The sequence below is a fragment of the Perissodus microlepis genome, chromosome 13, assembly GCF_051167445.1.
Source record: "Perissodus microlepis isolate ML-2025 ecotype Zambia chromosome 13, ASM5116744v1, whole genome shotgun sequence".
NCBI classification, from domain to species: Eukaryota; Metazoa; Chordata; class Actinopteri; order Cichliformes; family Cichlidae; genus Perissodus; species Perissodus microlepis.
In genome coordinates, this window is record NC_140473.1 from 28,312,973 (window position 1) to 28,334,873 (window position 21,901).

General features: G+C 40.5%; 1 protein-coding gene and 1 long non-coding RNA gene across 3 annotated transcripts in view; one reads left to right on the top strand and one right to left on the bottom strand.

Annotated features, from left to right (window-relative positions):
* gfra1a (gdnf family receptor alpha 1a) overlaps positions 1 to 21,901 on the bottom strand; it is a 117,250-nt gene that overhangs the window by 89,960 nt on the left and 5,389 nt on the right. The window lies entirely within an intron of this gene.
* Positions 1,447 to 3,745, top strand: LOC146375289 (uncharacterized). The gene is made up of 4 exons (XR_014802103.1): positions 1,447 to 1,589; positions 2,760 to 2,823; positions 2,903 to 3,069; positions 3,575 to 3,745. It is a non-coding gene; the product is annotated as an uncharacterized LOC146375289 (long non-coding RNA).

Here is a 21,901-nt window from a genome sequence, read left to right on the forward strand (position 1 = left end):
CTCAGGATTTGAAAAACAAAAAAGTAGGACCGTGACTTTTAATGAGTTTGCAAATTAAACATCTCCAAATCAACTGTTGGACTGGTTTTGGAGAAAACACATACATACAGTGCAAATACTAAAGTAACACCGGTGGTTTTGTACAGTACAGTGTGATGCTGCCCTCCCTCAAAGATAAAAACAAAGAAAAGTCACCGCATAATTACTAAAATAATTCCTAAAAGCCATTCTTGGATTTAAACAAGTCCATAAGAGGTCAAACATTCCAAAGATTTCGAGCAATGGAAGCAGAATAACTTTACAAATCCACTCCTATAAAAGAATGAAATGGTATAGCTCATTGCAGTCCCATTTGCTTTGGGAGAGTATGAAATTCCATTAAGACACACCAACACAAGTGGAAGCCCTGACGGCTGGAGCCGAGGCGAGTTAATCCTGCGAGTTGACTGTGTGCAGCTGAGGGCTTAGAGCAGCAGCTTAACACAAGGCCGCAGCTTTGGCACACCTGCCAGTGGTCAGTCACGCCTCAGCCAGCTGAGCGAAACACAATGTGATTATAACACATCATTATTAACTACACTGTATTAAATCAATTTTATCCTGAACGATTTAAAACATCGTTTAAATGTATTTGAGCATGGTGAGTGACGCAATATTAAAAGTAGGAGCAGGCAACTCTGTGAGCGCTGATTTGGGGACACATTTAGGTTGAAATTGGCTTAAATTTTGGAAGAGTTTTAAAAGTATTTAAATGACTGAAAGTCAAAATAAGCCAGACTATGAGAGGTATCTGACTCCTCTATGAAAAAGAATCTAACTACACTCATTGAACATTGGGTTGGGTAATTAATCACATTTGTAAAAATGAATAATTTTTGCATTTATTTTGCTAAAGAGTCTGCGTTTCATAATGAAGAGCACAGTGTTCCTTTACAACAGCGGGCTCTGTAAATCCCGAACTTACTAATTCTTTAGTTCAAGAGCCAAATTGGGACAGAGAAGACCAAGTCTTCCACTACGGATACACAAATACCCAAGTGAAATTTGAAAAGTGGAGAACTTTTCTAAATCTTTAGGCATGTAGTATTAGGTTCAGAGAAATATATGCAATTTACACTTCCAGCAAGCAACATCTGCTCAAGTTTATTTTGACGTGTACTGTTATACGAGGCTAAAAAGGGTGTTCATGCTGCATAAAAGAGTCTTTCAAACCCCCCCACGCAACTCTTTCTTGAAAACTGATCTTTCCCAACTTCACTCTAAGAAATGAAACATGGGCTTTTTAAAAATTAATTCTTAGTTTTATGTTCAATATACTTAAAATTGTTAATCTTATGGGTGTAATTAATATTTTAAAATTTGATTTAATTAATTCTAAACCGTTTTAATGTTAAATAATATTGATATTTCCAATTTATTGAACACATTTAATTAAATCCAAAGAGCCCTTTCCACATCCTTTCTGAGCATGCGCAGAGAATGAAAAAAAATCTTCGCGCATACGCATTGACCTTCTTCAGCTACCACAGTGTGCGTTGGCCACGTGTCTGGAAAGAGGGATTAATCACGATTCATCCGTTGGAGTTAAGGTAATTTCTTCCTATTTTTAATAGAATATAATTTAACTAGTACTTTGTGATAATATATGGCGTATATTTTTCCGGTAAATATGTGGGCCGTATGTGTTCTGTAGGTTGTAGCATTTTGCTAGCATTGGAAACATTCATTTGCATATTCGACGTTACTGCACTTCTGAATATTGTCCCATCTGCGTTTAAAATTTAATTCGAACTCCGAATAGCACGCTTATTTTATTTGTTTTATTGCACTATCAAGTTAGGAGAACGTTAGCCCGAACAAGAATTGGGATACATGTGCAGTGATTGTTGACGAGTCCATACTCGTCTGTTTCACTGAAGAGAACCGCTAGCTGCGTAGTTTGCATATCTTCTCGCATCGAGTCTCAAAGAGACCTCTGAAGGTGACCCCCACTTGCCCCCAAAAATAGTGCTCCGTTTGTTTGCTACGGTGTCAAAGATATTGCACTTTTATTTAATAGGTCATTGAGAGTTGAAGAGCCCCCCCAAGCAAAACGAAAACTGCCCAAAATAGGCCAAAACATGCCACAAAATGCTCTGCTTGGTTAGTGCTTGTTTGTGCCGTTAAAATTAACATTTGTGCTGCTACGGTTTTCCAGTTATTAATGTTTTACTTTTTCGCGATGACGTCACGGGCGTCAAGCACGCTCCCCGCGCTTACGGGCGCGAGTGAGCGTCCGGGTGATGTAGACGTTGTAGGAAACGCTCGCTCGCACCCGAGCATTTTGTGGCATGTTTTGACCTATTTTGGGCCATTTTCGTGTTGCTTGGGGGGGTGAACTCTGAATGACCTATTAAATAAAAGTGTAATATCTTTGACACCTAGCGATGCAAACGATGATTTTACCAGCACAAACCGACACAAACGGAGCACTAACCACCCAGTATACTTGATTTTATTTTTGGGGGCAAGTGGGGGTCACCTTCAGAGGGTCACGTTCACAGACTGGGCTGCTCTGGTATATAATGGTAAACGTGCTCACAGGAACAGATTTATGAAATGAGTAATAAAAATTTTGGAGCATTTGAAATTTAACTTGTATTATTAATACATTTTAAAAGAAACAGGATTGTTCTTAAGTTTAGACCATCTCTGTGCTACCCCTTTGCATGTGTCTCACTGTACACGATTCATTTTTTCTGGTTTTCTTTTTCTCTCAGGTTGCTGGTTGTGGAATTTGGAGCTGCGGAGATTTGAGCTGTGCTCCAAAAGTGCATGTTGAAGGTACCTAATGCTTTCATATTATTTACTTTTTCCTTATTACACAATTTTACATTTTGAATTCTCTTATTTGGTCTTTTAGGTTATGAATGTGGTGTTGTAAGCTTTGCTCTTTAAACAAACAATGATCAAATAATCAAAACAAAGATGGATAAGACATTTGCACACAGAAGAAGAGAGGTGATTGAAGACATGCCATTCATCGCAGAGTTCAAGAGCAGATGGCCGGCCCTCTTCAAAGTACCTGAGGTATGAGTTTGAGTCTTGGTTAAAAACTGGCCGTGAACAGAAAAGTACTGCTACAGCTTAGTGCAGCTAAATTGTGTTGTGAGAAGGGCAGCCCCAGTGGAACGAAAAATTTTGGGAAAACAGGACGTTGCTAACATGATACACGTCAGAGTTTCCTTTTACAACTAAAGTGCAAAATTTGTGCATTTTGTGATTTTCGTACTGCATGGGTGAGGCACTCTTTTGCAGCCACTTGATTCTGCTGGTCCATCTATAAATGTTTTGGGTGGCATGTTGGAACAACTTTTCTGTCGATTTAAAAAAAAATATTTTTTTTTTTTTTTTTTTGTAATCGTAATTGGTTTTGCACATTCCCATCTGATTAATCCATTTCCCCCCCTTTTTTTTCTTTAAATCAAACCTGGACAGCACCAGAACTTTTTGTCTGGGATTAGGTCAGGTTTGGTCTGGATTTAGTCCTGTTTTGACCTGAACTATTTAAAATTTTTATTTTTGAACTTTGTAGATCAATGCGGAGTTCACCCAAATCACCACAGTTCCACTGCTGTCCACATTCATGAGCAGTCTTGACCAGTACTCTGACCAGTTGATGAAGATTCTACGAAAAAGAGGGGAAACAGCGCGGCGGATCACAGCAGCGTTGTCTGCAATTTCACAGGTATTCTGTCTTGTTAAAATGTTCTGTAACTAATAGATTAGTTGCAGGTTGATCTCAGGTCTGGTTATTAACCTGTATTTTAAGCTTTCTTGGGTCATTTTATGCTTGTTCTCTCCTGCGTTATACTTCTCATCTCGCTTTTGGCTTATATTCTGGACTTGGTCCTGACACAAAGCAGAACTAAGTAACTCATGCCCCTAGAGGCCATAAGTGCCGCTGCTGGCATTGTAGCTTTTTTCTTTTCTTTTTTTGTTACTCATTAATTGTCCAAAGGAATAGTTAGCTACACTGAGAAAAGACATTTCACATTTCGCCACAACTCAGTGACACAATAGATTTTTATTTTATTTTATTTTTTTTCACTTAAACTTGGTATAAATACTGCAAATGTGGTGGTAGCCCGCATACCTCATATTAACGTGACAGTGTGTAGTTTTTGTCATTAATTTTTGGAAATATCTATCAAAATGTTTTTGATTCCTTTGAACAGCACTCCTATGCAACAACACTTTTCTTCCTTCTTTCGGGTGGTACACCACACTAAAGCTGCATTTTACGCGACCCAATGTATCGCAATCAGTGTAATTGGACTCATAACTTATAATCTTTATGGGAATGAATTGGTAAGCTTCTCATTCTCTAACACAAAATACTACTTGCTTGCAAAAAGCATGTTTAAAATTACTTAGAAACAATAAAAATTGACTTAAGTTCTGTGGGGGTCTCTAAAAACTTCAAAAAAGTAATTGCGCTGCATGTGTTGTTTTGTTTCGAGTTCCCCAATCGAAGTGAAGCGTAAATGCATCCTTAAAGCTGTGATTATATACCTGAATGAGAACCCTGAAAATCTCATCAAAGAGTACATGGTAAGTTTATTTTTAAAGGGATATTCCACCCCTCAGTAAAATTTTGACTGTCATAATTCCCAGAGTTTTGTAAGTTGAAAAATGTATTTTCTAAACAAGCCCAGGCATTCTCCTGTTCTGGCAGCAATCAGTTTTCTTTAAATTAGCTTAGAACAATAAAGTGCATGGGAAATACTAGGATTTTGTTTCCATTCACTTACATTGTTTTATGCGAAACTAAAGAAAATAACCCTGGTCGGCAGAATATTGATAATATTATTAATCCTTCTGCCCTCTGTCCATGTTTCATGTATCTTCTTCTTGGTCTTTATTTGGTGATAGTCTTAAATCCACATTTTTCTTTGGTCTGTTCTCCTCAGTCTCATTCAGGGATATGTGTAATTAGGGTAGTGTGGACCATTTTAACTAAAATGGAGTGAATAGATAGATGATGCGATGACCAAAATACAACGGATTTAAAATATTTCTGTCCTTTTCAGGATTTCAACGTGATGGAAGCTGAAGAGCTCGAGAGGATGGATTTGGGTGTTTATAAAATAATCCATGAAGGAGCACAGCCCGATGACTCCCTTGAAGATGTTGGCATCATTATCGAGAGATGCACCGTCTTGCCGGATCTTCACGATGTGGCGAGCGGGTGTGCACTTTTGTTTGGGCTAATTTACTGCCTCAATCTGAGTTACCCAAAGCCACTTAACTACACATTTGAGTTCTTCCAGAAGGTGCTCATGGGACTGGAAGACAAAAAAACTGTCTAACAAAATACAAGTGCTGAAGAACAGACTCTGCCAAAAGGAGACGCAATGACTCTTCTAGATCGAAATGTCCCCCAAAATAAGTGCTCTGTTTTCTTGCTAAGTAAAACTTTTACTGTTTAAAAGTTTATAAATATATATTTGTTGATCCTTGTTTGTAAATATTTTTTCAGCGCTTTTAATGTTTAAGAGATTTACTGAATGCCATTTTTCTTTTGATTGTTGAAAAGAAAACGCACTTCAGAAACTGAGTTTTTTGAACTGGGGACAAAATTACCCAGACTGATACATTTTTTTTTTTTTTTTTGTTTCACTTTAACATTTTCTGCAGTTTGAGTTGCTGTGGTAATTCTGCAGACTGTAGCCATTGCAGACCTACAACTGTACTACACTGCACTGTCACTTAGTTGAAACTGGAAAGTTGTTTCAAATGTTTACATTTTGTTTTACGCACTTCATTTAATGTTGGATTATGCAGTGTTTTTTCCATGTTTAAGCTTTGCCTCATTGAAAGCTTTTGTTCAAGTTGTTAAACCAACACATTTTTTTTTTTTCTATTTATACTTCATTTAAGCTCTGGTGTACCAAGTTTCCATTGCAGGTCAAGAATATTGAGTGTTATAAATGTTAAAGTGTATGTGCAAACAAATGTGAAAAGGTTCTAAGGTTGTCACCTGTACTCAAGTTAAGTGCTGGATTTTTGGTCTTAGCATTTAATTAAGAATGTTGTGAGATTTGCTATATGCATTTTTTTATTAGAAATACCAAAGTTATAATTCTGAATCTGATTTTTGGAATCGTCCAGATTAACCATTTTGTGTCATTGCATTATACAGTGGATTTTTATTTTTTAAGTTGCTGTGATAGATCTGCAGATCTGACTAGAATCAAATGTTGTTGTATTGAATTCGACATCCTACGGCACACTACAATGTCACTTTGTTGAAACTCGAAAATTGTTTCCAATGTTTAAATTTTGGTCATGCACTTCATTTAATATTGCCTTATGCGGTGTTGTTCCCTGTAGAAGTTTTGCCTTGTTAAGGCTTACCGTGAATAAAGTTGTTGGTGCAGCACCCTTTTTTTGCATTGACACTTTATGTAAGCTTTGGTGTAAAAGTTTTCTATTGTAGGTCAAGGATCTTGAATGTTATAAATGTTAACATGTGAGCAAGTGTAAAACGGTTCTCGAGTTGGCACCTGTACTCTGTAGTAAGTGTTGGACCTTTTGCTGAAGACCTCTGAAAGGGCCAAACACCTAATTACAATGTATAGATGACAGCTCAGGAATTTTTCTAGACTTGTTTTGATGATACCTAAACATTTAGCATATAGATGAAACTATTCATTAAATCATAATTAATCAAATTAATTAGATCCAAAACACAATGTAAATGGTGCCATTAAATTAAAATTAATATTGTCAATTGAACCTACATTAATACAGTTAATAAAATGAACATGGTGTTAAATGGTGACAATAAAATAAAGCTGTTGCTTTTATTTAACAATTTCACTTCTGGTATACATCACCATTGAAATTGCAGATAACAACCATATTAATTTATGTTTAATTGACCAAGTTTTGTGGAAAAGATTGCCTTAACTTTGTCAATTAAATCCAAAGTTTTATTTCTTAGAGTGTTGTGCAGTTTAAGCTATATTTTTGCAGTGCATTTTTTGCTTGCGAGTCTTGCTTGGCTGGATGTGCACACATAGCCGTGTATAACAATCAGCGTAGGTGTCTGCTGCTGTGTATGAGAAAAGTTAATTGTCCATTTTTGCATGCAGTATAAAACAGCAGCGGGAGGCAGACCTGGCACATGCTCCCACCCACTGATTTGAGCTGTCAACCACGTTTATTAACTATGATGAATCACCCCTCCACTTCACATCCAATCAAAGACCTCTCAGAGGGACTCAAATCTGGTCACCTTTAACTAAATGATTTTCTTGGCCCATGGTGCGGCAGCCAGCGATTGGACTGGCAACCTGATGATATGGCTGCTGTTAGAATTATTCTGCCAATAGCCCACAGCTGGATCAGTCATTTTTGAAACAGTGTGGTGAATTAAGTGGCCAGCTGACATGCCGCTGCACGGTTAGGAAAAAATTTAAAAAGCTTGCTTGGCATGTTAAAGCAAAAAAATAAAGAGCTCTACATACTTGGAATATAAAGGTGTTCTCTTGACCTTGCCTTGAGGATTAAATCTGTACTGGGTTTCATCTCTGCTGCATAATATAGTACATTTTACAATATGAGCTGACAGGTACCACTGAATCAGAATAATCTTTCTTCCACAATGTAGAGGGATTTTCCGTGAGTCTTGCTTTTTCTCCCAAACCTCCCAAAATCCATCTAGTTTTAACTAACCATGTATTTGCACATGTTATACTAAAAATGTCAGCAGCACAGGGAAGAGACAAGGTCAATGAAAACACAAACCCCCAACTGACCAAGTCCTTCTCCCAGATCAGAAAAGTAGACCTTGGCGTGGAACTGTACACCTTGAACGTCGCTGAAGGATAAAACCTTTGATCCGGGCCTGAACGGAAGAGCTGGGGCAGCAAAGACAGAGGGAACTGCACAAAAGGAGAGCGATCAATAGATTCTTGTAGACACGGCCTCAAGTTTCCAATCCAACACAACGCTGTATTGATTAGACTTCAAGGAACAGGGATCAGAATGTCAGCAGTGGATTTGGGAGTCTTTTAAAAAAAACTACTGCGCAGAGGATGGAACAATAGTATATAATGAGGCACTTGCTTATGCACTGCAAACTAATAACATACTAGACCTGCAAGATAGTAGCACAAGAAGATGCACCAGAAACATGCCATGTCGGTGTAATACAGAGGGTTTTAAAAAGTACCAAGGACAGCAAAGGTCTTCCACTACATGCATCAGAGAACCAAACAAGGGAAGTTATTTTCTGCAAATATTAGAAGCACTGGATAACCACTGTGCAGAGAAAGAGGAAACCATCATCATCTCAAAGCAAACAAACAGAAGCTGTAAGGTAATTGGAGTAACTGTTGTCTAAAGACAAATACTGTCTAAAAAGTTAATTATAAACATATGCTGAAATGTTATCATTCAGTATCTCACTAATAACTTGTTCTAAGCCTTCCCATTAATCCCCATGTCATGCTGAGGTAAATGGCTAAAATAATTAGAAGTAGAGATGGCACGATATGACTTTTTTATGTCCGATACCGATATCATAAATTTGGATATTGGCCAATACCGATATGAATCCGATATAGTGTGTTTTTTAATCAATAAAATTGTTTTTTTAATATCTTGCTGCATTTTGTATAAGTTCATACTCAAGTTTAAAAAAACCAAACAAAAAACCAAACAAAACTCTAAAGCTATTCTGTTATACCTGTATGCAAAACACTGTACCCAAAATATTTCATAGTTCAGCAATACTGATCAATCTAATAAACTTAAACCTACTCCATCCTCCCTATTCTGGTATTTTAAAGAGTAAGCAACCTAACTAATAGGGTTCGAAACTCCCAGCAAAAAAAAAAAAAATAAAAAAAAAAAAATATATATATATATATATATATATATATATATATATATATATATATATATATATATATATATATATATATATATATATCTATATATCTATCTCAATAATAATAATAATAATAACAATAATAATAATAATAATAATAGGGAACCACCCTCCACCTCATGATTAGGGATGGGTACCGGTATCCGGTGCCATGATGGCACCGGTTCTGATATAAACGGTAGTAACCAGACCGAAAAGCAGCGCACATTTCGGTGCTTTATTTTGGTGCTTTTTTTTTCCTGAGCTGTGATACACTTTGAATTCTAGCCAATCATTTTACGTTTCCGAGGATAGTAGGCGGGTCCAGGTACGTACGTTCTTTTAGAGCTGAGCTACAGATTAAAAATGCCCAAGGCGAAGCGGTCAAAAGTCTGGCTGTACTTCACAGCAAAATATGCAAACTCAGCAGCCTGCAACAAGTGCTTTAATGTGATACTGTGATACTGTCAAAGGAGGTAACACCTCAAATTCGATGAAACACCTGGCGACGCATAGCGTTTTTTTTAAAAGCCGAAAAATGCGCTGTATTTGATAGCTTGCTGCGAGACCTCACACCGAGCGTATCTACTGCGGGTGTGGTGCCTGTTATCGGACCCGGAGTTAGCAACAGCCCCCAAAAACCCAAAGAGGAGAGTCCTGGCCCCTAGCCCTGCCAGTGTAGCAGAAATGATGATGATGATGATGGCAGCAGCAGCCGTTCTTCTCTGCGTGAGTAGCTTAATGTTGTTCGTGTATAATTTACGTTGAGTAGGCTAACCACGTTATTAAATTAATGCATGTAAGGTGAACTAGCAAACACCGTTGTAGTTACATGCAGCTGTCTTCTTGTTTGATGGCAGATACTCCCTTCACCCTGGCCAAAAAGGCTAAAATGACCAAAGAAAAAAATCGAAAACAGTTAAACATGAGAGGTTTTTGGACAAAGTTTGTGTTTTTTCCATTGTTTAAGCACTGCTTCCAGCCAAGAGTGATACCATATATGCCCTATAGCTGCAGAAAAGGCTAACATTGTTATCTTTTTACAAAAAAAAAAAACAACAGCTGAACATGAGAGGTTTTTGGACCAATTTTGTGTTCTCCATTCTTTAAGCACCGGTTTGAGCACCGGCACCGTTTCAAAAGTACCGGTTTGGCACCGGTATCGGATAAAACCTAAACGATACCCATCCCTACTCATGATGCTTAATCGACTTAATCAACTTTAATTTGATACAGTGTGAAAAAAATAATTGCACAGAAATCAATTATTTTTCAAGAATAATTAAATAGATTCAACATCTTTCTTCAACAGAATTGCAGACTGCAAGATGGTATCTTCCCAAAGGAAAAAGTACTATAGCTTACTAGGGTATATTAGACTTATTAGTTACCATATACAGTAATGGACTTCTATACATTTTACATCAGATTAAAACTTTGGGTGTAAAATTCAGATAATTATTTATTAAAAGCTAGACATTTTAAATGAGAATAAGAAAGAAAAGTATGTCTTTGTGCCCCCTTTTCCCTGTTCATGCCCTATCGGCCCCCCTGGCTAAACTTTGCTAGACAGTTACCAGCTGTCAGCTACATAGAAAAAGATCCTGGTGTAGAAAGTAATATTAAATAAATTCTAACAACAGATTATTAAGCTTAAACGTGCTGCAGTTGTTCAGCCACTAGTTTCCTCTTTCTGGCACAAAGTGGGCCAAAAACAAACAAGAGAGACGGACTCGCGACAGAAAAGCCGATCAGCTGATCATTAATCAGTTTCACGAGTAGCAGCAGGAGAGAGAGAGAGAGAGAGAGAAGAGGCAGTCGCGCCATATATCGGTTGTTAAGCTTAACGTGGGAATGCTTTACAAACATTCAGAGATGAACTTACACACTTGCTTTACTTCTCTCTGGGATAACTTTCTCGGAGATGAAATGCCGGTTTGGTAGCGAGGCTCCAAATACTCAACCAGACCGCTGACAGGTCTCGCACGCCACAGCCGCTCTATCACGTGATGCACACTGCTCCGACGTGCTAAGGTTATGAGCTGAGTTATGCCATGTCGCAAGTTTTGTGAGGTGCTTTTTTGATATTTAATGGATCGGATTACATTTTTTATTTCTCTCCGATATCCGATCCATTAATTTAGGTCAGTATCGGACTGATACCGGTAATATCGGATCGGTCCATCTCTAATTAGAAGCATAATAACACCTTACACTTTTAGACCAAAAGAACACCTCATTGTATTCTAGAGATAAATGTAAATACAGCACTGATAATACATCCAAACTGAAATAAAGCTACACTTTAGTTGTTTTACAGACATGCCAGCTTTGCTAGGATTCTGCTAAGGCATGCTGATTGATCTTTACAAGATGTACTTTCTTCATGGCACCCATTTAAAAACAGTAACTAGACAGAAACACTGTAGTTAAACAAAACCAGAAACTTAAATGTGCGTTTAAAAAGCATCTGGTTGTGGTAACTGAAGACAGCTGCTATCCGGTCGTTAAGTCTGACGTCACTAGCTGTGTCTGGGCCTAAACTCCGCTGCAGGTCCATATATCAAATGATCACTATGGCATTACTGAGAGTTGAAAAACTGTCTAAAGTCTTTCATCTTTAATAAAATGATCAGCGTTCTGCTCTACCAGGTGTAACAATTGAGTTTAACATCCGGGCATCCATGAAAACGGAATTTATGACATTTAACGGAGTTAGAAGTTAGCATCTAAATACAATATAGCATGTCCTGACTGCGGGGTTTTGGAAACAAATTAAAACGTACAGCTCTGTTATCACTTCCAACATAAATGAAGACAGAAAACTAAACAGCAGTGACGTTTGTAGGGTTACTGAAGTTTGGCTAGCTGGTATATAATGATGTGCTACGTGACCGCTAGCGACACAGCTATGTTAGCATAATATAAACAAGCTAACTTTTAACGTGAGTGTTCTCGGTGGTCAGGAACAAATGTAATCGCATGGCAGGATGCTGTAAAAGGACCAAACTTCAGCCAGGAGAACAAGTGAGATAATCCATCCACAATACGAGGTTAGTCATTCATATACTGCTGCATGGGCTGGGCTGTAGTTACATCCTAAGGTTTTAAAAACTGAGCTTAAATAAATGATTAGCGGTAATAAAAGCCGAGGGAGGTCAACAGTGATCACTGACTGTTTTAGGAGCTTTTTGAGATTAAATAGAAGAAAATACAAAACATTAAACATGTTAACAACACAAAAGCCATATTAAACGCAGACTACTTTAGGCCCGGAAGTAGGATTCGTCACGTCATCACTTAACGACCGGATAAGGAGGATGCCCGAAAACAAAATGGCAGATGTTGTAAAGTGGTGTTGCTATGACATTGTAACCATAAAATATCTTGACCTTTTCAGTCCAAAAGCATGATGGACATTGCTGAAAAGAAAAGAAAAGAAAATGTTAATGCTATTAAATTTACATTTGGGGGGCTGCAATTCCATTGGGCCCTCTTCACTCTGGGATATGACAAAGTGCACCGTACTAAACATCATATCCATAGAGCACGCTATTATCTGACACTAACTGGTACTAAAAAATTATTATTGCTTAGAAGCTCACTTGTAACATTAGTGATATAGTGTTGTCTTTGCTACCACCAACAGACACACAACTTCAAACTGCTGAAGTCAGGCAGGCGCACAGGCCCTCATTAACAGCTGAAGCAGTTGACTTTCATGTCACTAAACAAACCGTCAAGAGGAATTTTGAGACTTCAGTAGAGCTCTCTTATTTGAACAACACTGAAGTTTGAACATTTATCAAAAATGTTAATCTAGCCATTAGCTGCTTAATTATTAGCAATTACCACACAGACACAAAGCCAGCCTCAGGGAGTCGCAAGCTAGCATAATTCATAGTGGCAGCACCAAGTTAAAACATGTGGATCTGTTCCCTGTGGAATAGGAGCAGCTAAAAGTACCTGTATCTGCTAGCCACATTAGCTGTACTAACACAAATGATAATGGCCTTCCTATCTATAATAGTTGGTGTTAATTCAAAAGGATAGCACAATTATTTGTGTCTTAAACATGTTAAGTTTTATTTAAACCCAATAACTTTTGTTAACCCTGGCTTTAGGCCTTGTATTTTTTAGGCTAACCCTCAAAGCAGCTCCTGGTGAATCCAATACATCTCCTGGTGTTTGTCCAATACAATGCCTATGAGCATAATCTAGCCAGCAGTTACATATTCCTAAATGTAACTGTGAAAACAATTTAGGCAAATAAATTTGCTGCAAAGGTAGGGCAACCCCCTTTCTAGGAAGCCTGAATGATAACAGCTCCAGGCATGTGAGTCATTCTAGCTTACAAAGTAAAAGTCATTTTCTGGGAAATGATGGAAAAGGTTTTTAGGAATGCTGATGAGGTCAGAAGTGCATGACTGTGATACCTAAACTAAAGCAGGAAATTCATGACTTCATTAGCTGCTCTGTGTGTTCCTAGAAAAACACATGACCGCTCTTTCTCTTAGCTGGCATGAGGACTGAATAGTGATGGACAGATGTTTCTTTATGTCATGAATCTTTACTCTCAACATGTGTGATTCCTTGGCCTTGTTTTTCTTGTGAACCACATCAGCTATGGAGGGCTTCTTTGGACATTTTGTAATAATTTAAGGCTGTCTTAAGGGATTTTGGACATTTAACAGTTATAACTGCTCATGGTAGCAACCTATTTTACCTGTGTCTGCACTATAGAAACTGGGTAGTTGTTGGGTCTCTGCTGTTAGGATCTTGTTAGCTCATACTACTTTCTTAGCATTAAAGGAGCATTGAGTGACATAGCTGTAGTTGGGCCAGGTAGTGCACACTGATTGGCAAGCACTGCAACAACTGCCATTAAAAAAGTAATAACATATTAGTTACGTTAACAGCAAATCTGGACACTGGCATTAAAAGACAAAACACAGAGAAATACAATGCCACACTGACTCAGAGTGAAATACTTGCCAGCATTTGCCAGGAATTGCAAGTATTTCACAACATAGCAAAGCAATGTAGGAATAAAATGAAGAGGCTCAAACACGATTTCAGGGAAAGCAAATGAGTACAAAATACAGCAAAGGTGTACTTCTAATCACTAGCTGACTATAAAAGCACTTAAGCATTTTTATTATGACTGTGGATGCAAAAGAAATAAGGCTTGGAAGGTATGTTGTTTCTAGGGAAGTGCTCTCTCTGAAACTGATCTGAAAAGAGTCTAAAGGGTCCTTTATGTGGTCTGGCCACTAGTACTCCATCTGTTTTAATAACATCAGAAAACCAGTCACAACCAGTGTGTTGGAATGGTTCATCACTAAAAAAAAAAAAGAAAAAAAAGAAAGAAGAAGTGATAAAGTCCTTTAAAGGAAACTGTTATGTCCAGAGAAACTCCCTGTCACGATCCTGGGTCTTATGACCCAGTGTTTTGAGTTTTAGTTCATTTTGATGTTTATAGAATGTTTAAGCTCATTAGGTCTACTATGTTCATTTGCTTATTAGTTCCCCCTTGTGTTTCCAACCCATGTTAAGGCTCCCTTGCTCTTCATGTGTTTCATGTCTGTGTCTTACGTTGTCAAGTTCTGGTTGTCATGTCTGCGTCTCATTATGTTTCCTACTTTATTTTGAAGAGATCTCGTGTTTTTATATTATGGATTATGTTTTGAGTCCTTTGTTGTACTGTTTCTTGTTTCCCTAGGTCTCAGTTATGGTTATCATAGGTTTAGTTCTTTGGCTTTGTAATATGGCTTCCCTGTGTTCCATGTTGTGTCTACTGTGACGTTTTTGTACCATGTTTCAGGTTCCTATGTTCTGTCTCCCCAGTTGCTGTTAAGTTTACATGTCTAGAGTTCAGTCAGTGTGTTTCCTGTTTTACTTTGAAGGTCCGTGTCTCATGTCAGTGTTTCTAGTTTTGCTTCCCTTGTCTCATCCAGCCTGATTACTCCCAGCTGTGCTCTCCTTCTGTGTCTCATTCCCTCGTTATCCCTCTGTGTATTTAAGCCCTGTGTTTCTCTTTGTCAGTGTCGTAGTCTCCCTCATGGCTGTGTTTCCCTGTGTGTTAGTTATCCATGTCCCAGTTTAGTTTTCCATGCCATTCTGCAATAAAGCAGCTTTTTGAGTTTAATTTCGTTGTCGTGAGTTTTGCGTTTGGGTCCTTCTCCTGCCTGTACACAGCCGAAACATGACAGAAGACTACGACCAGACAATGGACCCAGCAGCTCACAATCCCTCCGCTGAGCTCCAGGAGGACATGATCTACACGGTAGAATTTCTCTGCCAGGAGTGGTTTGCGTTGCCGTTTAAGGAATACCAGGAGGAGCTAGCTCTCCGCTTACAACGGATGATGTCTGGACTCCCCTGGTTGTTTGGCATGCTCCACCCTTTAATCCAGGACTTCCTTGTTTCTACTGTGCGTGTCCGCCCTGAGCAGCCACTCCTGTGTGAAGAGCCGGAGGAGTTTGAGCCGAGTCCGCTTGAGGATTTGCGGGCCGACTCGTCTCCTCCCTCTTCCAGGAGAAAGCGGCATTCACGCCGCCACAACTCCACAGCAGCTGAGCAGACCGCTTTCGTGAGTAAAAGTGACTGTTTGCCACATTCTGATTCCAAACCTTCTGCCATTTCATCCACGGTTAGTCATGCTACTCCTATGAACACTTTAGTTTTTCAACCAGCTCCTCCGAACCTTCATGAGTCCAATCCTGTATCTGAGACTCTACATGATGCTCTTCCAGTATCTCAGGCGGTTATTTTTTCTGTGCCTCAGCTGGGAGGTGTAAATAGTAACAGAGTGCCTCCTACCATAGTTAAACTGGCTAAAAGACTTGGACTTGATGCCACTGAGCTAATGAATCAAGTTGAATTTTGTGTTCCACAGCCAGCCATGTTCAAACACACTCACCATGTTTTAGAGTCAGACCAAGTTCAACTTGCACCTCAAGTGACTGTTTTGGGTGTGGTTTCACCCCTGGACTTTGCAGCTCACCAGTCAGCTTATTCTGAAACTGCCTTTGCAAACCTACCTACTCCTGTGACCACTCCTGAGCTCCGCTTTCCCCCACCTGTCCCGGCTCCCAGGGTGAGGCCAGCCAGGACAGAGCCTACCTCCGCACCCGTACCTACTCCTTGGGTGGGAGCAGTTCGTGTCCGGCGGGTGCCTGCACGCATTCCTGTGTCCGCTGAAGGCTCAGGCTGAGGGCCCGAGGAGCCCGTCCAGCCTCATGCCACGTCAGCTGGGGGTTCAGGAGAACCGCACCAGCTTCATGCCACGTCAGCTGGAGGGCCCGAGGAGCACGTCCAGCCTCATGCCTCGTCAGCTGGGGATTCAGGAGAACCGCACCAGCCTTATGCCTCGTCAGCTGGAGGGCCCGAGGAGCCCGTCCAGCCTCATGCCACGTCAGCTGGAGGGCCCGAGGAGGCCGTCCAGCAACCTTCCTCGTCCGCTGGGGGTTCTGGCGAGCCCGTCCAGCCACCACCTGCAGCTGCCTCAGCCTCTGCTACGCCTGGTCCAGCCACCACCTGCAGCTGCCTCAGCCTCTGCTACGCCTGGTCCAGCCTCAGCCTCTGCTACGCCTGGTCCAGCCTCAGCTTCTGCTACGCCTGGTCCAGCCTCTGCACCTCGGGATCGCCGGCCACTTTCCGGACCACCAGCTGGACGTCACCGCCATCGAGGTCGGCCCCCTGAACTGTTTCCATGTCGCCGCCGTCCGCACGGTCGGCCCCCTGTACTGTTTCCATGTCGCCGCCGTCCGCACGGTCGGCCCCCTGTACTGTTTCCATGTCGCCGCCGTTGTCGTCCGCACGGTCGGCCCCCGGAACTGTTTGACCATGAACTCCTGTGCCGTCGGCCTCCGGGCCGCCCCCCTGAGGGGTTATGACCTGTTCCCTGCGCCCCTGTGCTTTTGATGGATGTTTTGTTTTGGACTTTGTTTTGGCCGCCCGCCCTTGGTGGATTGTTTTTGGTTTTGTTTCAGTTTGTGTTTAGGGCGTCTGGAATCCGCCCTTGAAGGGGGGGCTCTGTCACGATCCTGGGTCTTATGACCCAGTGTTTTGAGTTTTAGTTCATTTTGATGTTTATAGAATGTTTAAGCTCATTAGGTCTACTATGTTCATTTGCTTATTAGTTCCCCCTTGTGTTTCCAACCCATGTTAAGGCTCCCCTGCTCTTCATGTGTTTCATGTCTGTGTCTTACGTTGTCAAGTTCTGGTTGTCATGTCTGCGTCTCATTATGTTTCCTACTTTATTTTGAAGAGATCTCGTGTTTTTATATTATGGATTATGTTTTGAGTCCTTTGTTGTACTGTTTCTTGTTTCCTTAGGTCTCAGTTATGGTTATCATAGGTTTAGTTCTTTGGCTTTGTAATATGGCTTCCCTGTGTTCCATGTTGTGTCTACTGTGACGTTTTTGTACCATGTTTCAGGTTCCTATGTTCTGTCTCCCCAGTTGCTGTTAAGTTTACATGTCTAGAGTTCAGTCAGTGTGTTTCCTGTTTTACTTTGAAGGTCTGTGTCTCATGTCAGTGTTTCTAGTTTTGCTTCCCTTGTCTCGTCCAGCCTGATTACTCCCAGCTGTGCTCTCCTTCTGTGTCTCATTCCCTCGTTATCCCTCAGTGTATTTAAGCCCTGCGTTTCTCTTTGTCAGTGTCGTAGTCTCCCTCATGGCTGTGTTTCCCTGTGTGTTAGTCATCCATGTCCCAGTTTAGTTTTCCATGCCATTCTGCAATAAAGCAGCTTTTTGAGTTTAATTTCGTTGTCGTGAGTTTTGCGTTTGGGTCCTTCTCCTGCCTGTACACAGCCGAAACATGACACTCCCAGCTGTGAGTCTATTTGACTGAATAAGCATGAAGCAGGAGGAAAAAATGAGTAAATGCGCTCAGTCAACTAAGAAATAAAAAAATCAAGTTACGAGGCAGGATCCTCTCTCATTCACTCTCTCTAAAAGATTCGGCACAATGAATTATGTTTCTACCTCCTTTAACTCCTCTGCATTTCCTCCCCGAGTTTCTCTTACTCTCTTAAACACACACACAGATGCAGGCGTACACACAAACACAAGCAGGGAAAGAGATAGGGATAGGCACTCTTATCTCTAAACATTGGCAGCTCATAATGAGAGTGACTTCCTCTGTAGCCAGTGGTTGAGTGGTGCTGACAGCTTCTCAGCACTGTGTGTCAGCACGGGGGGATTTGAAGCGCTGCCTTAGCTTGACAGCCAGGCCACGCACTTACAGATGTTTTCACACTCACAACACACACATATGCGCAGACGTCGCAGCGACTACGCTTCAAGGTTGACTTCTGTGGGGAGGAGGACAAGATCTGTTTGAAGTCTTGACACATGGAAGAGACACAATATTGAGCTTTGGTGTATTGGGGCTTATGAGTGGTGAGTGGGTGATATACAGAGAGCTGCTGTAGCAGCCAACTGAGGGGAGGACTGAGCTTAAGGAGAGAGTTTAAGCCAAGCAGACATCAATACACAGCGACAGGGAATAAATTCATTACAAGCCAGAGACCACACTTTCTGATTACTGCAGAGCCGCCTGTAGAAAATTTGGAACATGCACAGGTTGGAGATAAATACCTTCAACACCTCGGTTGAATTTAAGCAACACTTCTCAATGCCCTTGACATTTAAGTATAGGAAAACACACAGAGAAAGGTTTAAAGAATGTAAACATTCTGTCATGCTATACTGAATTTATTAAAAACTGCGCTGTTTATTTTAAACTTTTGAAGCAGTGGTTTAAGATAAGTGCTGCCAAGCCGAACACTATATTATCACCTCAGAACTGTCAACTGTGAAAGGCCAGTCTGCAGGCCAACGTGACAACGATAGTTGTGTAAACTCATCTTTATTCATAGGTTTCACGTCCTGGAATCTATGATGCTCTTATCCGTTTTCCACCACTGCCACCCTATCATTTAAGCAGTGCAAGTTGTTTTTACATTAAGTCACCTTTGGCTGCTGGCCTGACAGTCGATTAAGGTCCGTGTCACTTTCTGCCCAGTGCAATATTTCTCTCACCTCTCATCATGCTGGTGTTATATGATAATTGTCTCACACAATAATAACAGTCTTATCGGCAAACAGAGGGATCATGCGGTTTAATCTTTGTGGCGTCACGTCAAAATATATACATCTGTTTTTAGATAGGAAACAAATAGTGAAGTTCATGGGGAGACCTGGGAATTTAATATGCACCAATCAACCACAAAATGTATACAATTTAATATTTTGTGGTTCCTCCATTATGCTTACGAGGCCTCTAAAGGTGTTCTGTCATTACAGCCATCCAGACATTAGGCAGATCTTCTAAGTCCTCGCACCTGCTGGGCGAGGCTTTCATGGACAAGACTTGCTCAGTTTTGCCAGGTGTCACTGCCTCCCTGACTGCCAGTCCAAGTGGACACCTGACACCTCAGTCTCTTCGTGCTGCTGTGTAAATAGAAGAGACGTAAGTAGACAATAGCTGCCAGCGGTGCCAGCCAGCCTCTCCTGGTACTGCCCCCTGAACCCTATGCTCCATCCCTCCCCTGCAGCAAAGACAAAACTACACCCTGCCACTACAATTATTCATATTTTTTGAATAATATATAATATAAAAAGTTTTTTAAGTTCTTTCTCTCATGTTTTATTATCTGACTCGCTAGCAGCTTATTGTTGTGGCAATTGTCTGTATCAGCTACATTCCAGCAGTCCAGCTGAATCCAACTTGACAATGTTGGACTGCAGCTGCTGGTCGTAGTCCTTCTGCTGTCCTGGAAAGCTACTGTGTGCTGGAGGCGACTCTAACCAGAACCTGAAGCAGATGGAGGACTGGCTCATGCCGAACCAACTCCACAGAGCAAAAGAAAGAGTACCGCCATCAGCTACACATCACAATAGTAGTTTTCGTGTCCATTGCAAGGAAAAAATGCTGCGGAAAATGTTAATCAGCTATTAATCTGCCACATTGAAGTAGATAATTAAAATATTTGCAGATAACAAACTGATAGACAGAGCTGATTGATTTAAGACAGTTTCCTTTCCTTGGAAATGCATGCACAAATACAAGTGTTTGTATCCTCCAGCTCATATCTAAATCTGTGGGAAACCATCTTATTTAGATCAAGGGGATTTGAATGTAAACATCAACACTCTGAACACTTTCTCATGTTCTCTACCCATTTCTAAATTGCCATCTGGAGATGCCGCTGGCTTGAAATGATGTATGTAGTCAACAGCAATGTTATGGTATGTTTCAAAGCTACATTCACATGAATGCAAGGACCCAGGTTATTGCCCAGCGTTGTCCATATTATTGTGGCTCTGATGACTTGCTGTTTTTTTTGGGTTTTTTTGTAATTCTCAGCATTCAGTCTCTTAGTTAAAAGAAACACAGGAACAGTAGCAAGTTCATGTGTCCATTGCAGGACCTAAAAATCCCCCAACATTAACATTTATGCCAGCCTATGGGGAGCAGGCTGATACTGTAGCTTCTATAGTAGCTCTATATTATCCAATCGAACTGCACAGATGAGCCGCTGACCGTTTTGCTGGTCCATCAACTCTCCACCCTTTTCTAATGTTTTGTAAGTACTAACCACTGTGTACAAGAAACACTCAACAAGACCTGCCATCTTAGAGATACTCTGACCCAGCTGTCCAGCCTGCATGACATGGACCATGTCAACTTCGACTTCAACATCTGACTGTTTACTTCCTGCCTTATGCTTTATAATGCATCCCTTGGAAGGCACCATTTTAACAAAATAATGAATGTTACTGACCTGTCTGGCTTTATTGTTGCGACTGATTAGTGCATTTATAGAATGAAATTGTCAAATAACAAGATAATGTGGAAGGCACAAGAAACAGAAGGAGCCACTGAACAGGAAAAAAGAGAAGCGCCCATGGAAACATGAAAGGTACCTGTAGCAGCAATTGTTCATGAAGATAATAATAAGAACATACCCAGGCTGTGTATTCATCCATTTCCTGGCCACTTTGATTTTCCAGCACCCCGGGCCAAATGGCGTGGCAGTAATTCCAAGTTCACTTGAATCTCAGAATAATATGCTGTGTTTCTGTGTTGCTCTCTCCTGCATGGATCACTGACTCATAAACATGGGCAAGTGGTGAAGAAAAAGGCAGCTATTTCATGTAAGGTCTGCTCTCTGCTTCCTCTAGGCTTAAACGGACTCATGCCGTGTGATAGAAAATTGCTTTTTTCCCTCCTCTCAATGCGACGTCTACCTTTTTTGTTTACTGATTTCCAAAGCCTGTCACTGCAGTTCAAAGAAAGGTTACACATTGAACTGAATCGAGTATGTATACATTTGATGAAAAGATAACACATGCAAGACATATCGATGAAAGTATCTGCATCGTCTATATATGTCAAATGAAAACAAGATTTTTAAAATATGCGGTGGTCTCTGCAGTTTCACAGATAGCAGAAGACATGTAAGCACTTTAATGAAGTAAAACACCAAGTGAATCAGACAGAGTTGCTAAAGAGAGATGGGAAGAAAGGGCTAAAGCAACTGAAAACCTTGATATTTTAAAGAGGAAGGAAACTGATTAGTGCAATTGACGGCCTAATTTAAAGACGGGTCTGCTCTATCCTCACACACTTGAGCCTTGTTTCCTTCCATCACACATAGTGGTTAAATAGTTAAGCACCAGTTTTAAATATTTCATGTGCAGAGATCACATTTAAAAGTTCCAGACTTAAAGCTGTCATCACTTTGATGCGAAAACAAGCATTTAATGGAGCTGCCAACCTACAGGAAGATATGGTAGTGTTGCCAGTCCACAAATGATCTCTAGCAACTTCCAGACAGCAAAGAGACATTAATCTGCATATATGAGAGACTACAAAAACAGACAAGAAGGCATTTACTCTTCATTGCTTTTGAGGTCTACTGGAGAATTTCAGTAGGGTCTTTTTCACCCCAATATTTTATCCTTTTTT